This window comes from Muntiacus reevesi, chromosome 3 (genome assembly GCF_963930625.1).
Source record: "Muntiacus reevesi chromosome 3, mMunRee1.1, whole genome shotgun sequence".
In the NCBI taxonomy this organism is placed as follows: Eukaryota; Metazoa; Chordata; class Mammalia; order Artiodactyla; family Cervidae; genus Muntiacus; species Muntiacus reevesi.
Window position 1 is genome coordinate 154,108,638 of NC_089251.1, and position 5,272 is coordinate 154,113,909.

At 35.1% G+C, this 5,272-nt stretch overlaps 1 pseudogene; it reads left to right on the top strand.

Annotated features, from left to right (window-relative positions):
* The first annotated feature begins 4,430 nt into the window (after nucleotides 1-4,430).
* LOC136165549 (U2 spliceosomal RNA) lies at nucleotides 4,431-4,534 on the top strand (annotated as a pseudogene).
* The last annotated feature ends 738 nt before the right edge of the window (nucleotides 4,535-5,272 follow it).

A 5,272-nucleotide genomic window follows, 5' to 3' on the forward strand; every position in this document is an offset into this window, starting at 1 on the left:
TTTTTGGAGGTATAAACAACCCAAACTGGAATTTGCTTTATAAAGACTAGAACATTACTTACAGAAATGTTAAAGATGCTGAGGTCTAAATAAGCTGAACAAAACAATTGAGCACATGTCTTAACCAGATGCCTACCTTGATTATTTTTATGAACAGTTATTCTGCTGCCCAGTTTTTATGTGCAATTTTATTTTCAATATGTGCACAAGAAAGAAAGGGAAATAGTTCAACATTAGCCACATTTAGCATTCTCTTAGGGCATCACTGGAGAAGGAAATGGCAACCCACTCCGTGTTCTTGCCTGGAGAATCCCAGGGAGAGAGAAGCCTGGTGGGCTGCTGTCTATGGGGTCGCACAGAGTCGGACACGACTGAAGCGACTTAGCAGCAGCAGCAGCAGCAGGGCATCACATATTCACCAGTTCAGACACAAATTGTTCCAGAGAAAACTGGATGAAATCATTGTAGCTGTTAAGCATGTCATATTGTATTGAGAGCTAATGTGAAAGATGATAAAATCCATAAGGATATTATCTCTAATTTCTGAAAAATTAACCTAAAAAAAAAATCATCACCACCATCAACAACAGAGAAAACATGAATCAGATCTAAGGGATGAATATACCTCACTAAAAGATAAACATCTAGAATACCTAGCATGCAAGTCCAAGATGAATTTGAGTACACTTATAGAAGATGCATTCTTGTAAGCTAGTGTGACCAGATAATATTGTCTGCCATAGTCTGTCTACAAACTATAAAATCAACAAGTCATATCAATCATGAAACTATTGAGTCAGCCACATGTACTGATTACTTATATGTCCAGGACAATTTCACTGACTTTTTCTGCCATATCATAATCCATTTGGCCAGAAGCAGACAACTTTGCTAAAAGTGAGTTTCTAATAGTGGCAGTCTTTGCTAACAAGCAGGTGCCAAAACCATGCTGACTTGAAAATGACAAGCGACTTTGCCATAAATTCACCTCAGACTTTACTGAGTTGTTAGCCCCAAGAAATGTCTCTTAAAGGATGACTCACAAGTTCTGCAAGAACGTTGGCAAAATTATTTCTTCTCAGAGATGTAGTCACTAACCATACTTTTTATGTTTTAGTAGAAATACAAGCTTGATAAACACATGAAAATATCCAAGTGAAAACTAGCCCCTGTGTTGCTAAATATGGACACAGGTTTTTGTTTGTTTGTTTTTTAAGATTTCTTATTGAAGGATAACATGCCAAACTTAAGTATATGTGCATGCTCAGAGGCTTCAGTTGTGTCCAACTCTTTGTGACCCTATGGACTGTAGCCTGCCAGACTCCTCTGTCTGTGGGATTCTCCAGGCAAGAATACTGAAGTGGGTTGCTATGCCCTCCTCCAAGTGATCTTCCCGACCCAGGGATCGAATATGCATCTCTATGCATCTCCTGAATTCCAGGCAGATTCTCTACTGCTGAGCCATGGAGGAAACCTTAACACCAGTTTAGACACTGTAAATGCACTTGTTGAAGTTGGCAATCAGAATTCAGAATAAAAAATAAACATCTACCTGCACTCCAGGGAGCTTTCTTCTGCTTCTATCCAGTCACTGTCTATATAATCCTGTAACCAATGCATAGATTAGCTTTACCTGTGTTTGTACACTTTATAAACGAAATCACAAGTTATAGTTTCTTATGTGTGGCTTCTTTCCCTCAATGTTATTATATCTGTGCTTTCTATTCCTCTTACTCAGGGCCTTTTTCTGATGAATTTCATCAGGTATTTCCAAATCCAAGTCATACTAATGTGCAACTTGCAAAGTAAAATATAAGCAGGGGATGTAGGGCTCAAAAATACTAATTTTTGAGGAATCTTTGGCATACTCATTGGAAATATTCCAGTTTCTTAGGTGAAAGAAAAACTCACCAGAATAAAAGCTCAACTGAGTAAGAATACTATTGATGAAAGTGCTAAAAACTGACCATGAAATCCAATATGTACACTTAAAAAGTGACTAAAGAGTATAAATAAATAATAATAATGGATAATTTAAAAGGCTTAATATACCTTTAAAATTCAGGTCATTGGGCTCTGAAGTGAAACATTTTGTACTTAGGGAGCACTTTGAAACACTAAATGTACATCTCTTACACTTTTGTAGATTAATAGATCAATATTTAAATACGAAAGTAGATTTTCAACCTCATATAATCACTGAGTAGAAACTAAAACTCAGGTCTTTGATCTGTATATCTCCAAAAATTGTATTGTGAGAATAAGGTTTACTATTATTCAGCTGAGCAAAGCAATGAGGAAAAGAGAAAGAAGGGACTCAGAAAGGTCCTTCAAGTATGTATAACATAAAAAACACATGCAACTTTAGAATAGATATTATTTTATTCCTTCTTTCAACAACCTTGCCTCCATTTTTCAAAATTTAAATCCTTACAGTTATTGGTAAGTTGCCAGTTTAGTAGTGGAAATAAGCTGCTTACAGTAGAAGTTATCATCATGTTTTGAACAATATTAATACAGGTATATGTCCAAAATACTGAAGATTTGGTTCCAGACCACAGCAATAAGGCTAATACCACAATAAAACAAGTCTCACATATTTTTTTGTTTCCTAGTATACATAAAAGTTATGTTTATACTATTAGTACATGGTCGTCTATTAAGTATGTAATAGCAATACTTTATTGCTAAAAAATGCTAACCATCATCTGAACCGTCAGCCAGTCATAAAGTTTTTGGTGGTGAGGGTCTTTGTTTTTAGCAGCTACTAGCCAATCAGGGTGGTGTTTGCTGAGGGTTGGGGTGGTTTGGTCAATTTCTTAAAACAAGACAAGGAAGTTTGTTATATTTATTGACTTTTTCTTTCACAAATGATTTCTATATAGTATGCAACAGTGTTTGATAGCATTTAACTCACAGTAGAACTTCTTTCAAAATTGTAATTAGTTCTCTCAAACCCTACCCTGCTTTATCAATTAAGTATATGTAATATTCTAAATCCTTTGTTGTCATTTCAACAATCTACATAGTAACTTCCGCAAAGTGGAGATTCATGTGGGGTAGGGGGTGGGTGTGAAGTCGAGATAGGGTAGTGGGGCCTGAACAGAGCTGACAATAGCATCTGTGCAAGGGGATGTGGAGGCAGCACCTATAATGGAATAGAGGTTATGTATAGGAGGATTCTAATAATAAGTGAATACATTAAAAAGAGCTTTTAAAAAAAAAATAAAATAAAAAGAGCTTTTCACTCTTCAAGAAGGGAAGCACAATTATAGAGAGAAAGAAAACTGGAATAAACACTCTGCTGGTAAATTGTAATTGGAAACATTGGCATGAACACATGATTTTCAGTATATATTATGAAGAGATTTTTAAACACATATATGTGTGCAAATTAAGTCACTTCAGTTGTGCCAGACTTTTTGAGGCCCCCACCAGGCTCCTCTGTCCATGGGATTCTCCAGGCAAGAATCTTGGAGTGGGCTGCCATTTACTTCTCCAAAACACACACACACACACACACACACACACACACACACATACACACACGTGTGTGTGTGTATATATATATCTACTGAGAAGGCCTGGAGCAGTGACCAACCTCCTCCCCAAATCAGCAAGTACACGTAGAAGCCAAACTTTGATTTCCAAATATTTTCTTCATGAAAAGGAACAAAAGCTTCACTGAAAAACTGCTGGTTACAAGCTAGGGCAGGAAATGGTTAAGGGAATGACAAAATAACTTGGAATATATTCTTGTGCAAAAAATAATGAAGTACTCAAAAAGTCATGCAATATATCAAAAGAGGAGCTAGTCCATGGGTCATGAAGAGTTGGACACTACTTGGTGACTGAACAACAAATAACAAAAGAATGCAGAAAGTCAGCTTGAAGGTGCTTCTTCCAGGCTAATCTGGAGTAACTTCAGTGCCAAAAGAAAGAATCATGATACTAACAGATTATAACTCATTGAATAAAACAAGAATCTATGAGCACATGGAGATGTAAACAACCAAATAAGATGAAAGAAGTGAACACTTTTCTTTATAGTAGAACGCCAACTAATAAAAGTAGAATGAAATTTAAATTTACAAAATCACCAGTGGAGAATGCCATAGTCATGATTATCGTAACATCAACAAATGCTAAAACTAATATGTAAGAGATTGATGAGAAATGAGAAACATATATTGTCTCAAAGTGTCTCCCAGAAAATACTGATTAATTACAAATTTTAAAGATATAATTTTACAGTGGAGAAACTTAGAAAGCTCCACTTAATGCTGTGATGAAAGTTAAAATCACTGGTAATGGGACAAATCAAAACCATGTACCATTGGACAAGATTCATAAAAAAGAACACAGCATCATTTCTATATTTTTTCTTGAAAGGCATAACCTGATACTTGATTGAAAATTGAGGAAACATAATCGCTTCTCGGCCTTTTGGCTCAGATCAAGTGTAGTATCTGAAAATTGAGGAAACATAGACAAATCCAAAGTTGAGGTCAATTCTATAAAATAACTAACCTGTAGCATTTATAAGAGTCAAGGTTGTGAGGGTCAGAAAATATTGAAGAAATATTTCAAACTGAAAGAAATTTAATTTATAACATGAAAGAAATTTAATTTAATTATATGTATAATTAAGCGTAACATGTAATCAATTGGATCTTATTACTATAAAAGATATTATAAAAAGATTTGGTGAAACTTGACCAGGGTCTGCATATTTGATTATAGTAATGTTTTAGTGTTATTTTCCTACCTTGGATGATTGTACTATTCTTATGGGGGAAAATGCCCTTATTTGTAGAAAATACACCGAAGCTTAATGTCAAACACTGCAAGGAAAAAAAGGTTTTAGTACTGTACTGCAACTCTCCTGTAAATTCAAAATTATTTTAAAATAAAATAATAGAAAAAAGGAGGGATATTTAGATGTTTAATGGGTTTAGTTTCAGTTTGCAAGATGAAAAAATCCTAGGGAGATGATGTACAACGCTGTTGATGTACAACAATGGGAAAGGCATACTTAACATTTCTAAACTGTACACTTAATGATGATTAAGACGATTCTGGGTTTTGTTTTTTTGTTTTTGTTTGTGCCATGATAAAATGTAAACAAGAAATCAACAAGCAACAAGTACTGTTTAGGACATGGGTTCTCAAGGCTGAGCAGTGTAGTTTTCAGAAAATACAGATGTCTGAATCCCAACAAGGGCTTCCTGGTGGTTCAGTGGTAAAGCATCCATGTGCCAATGAGGACACA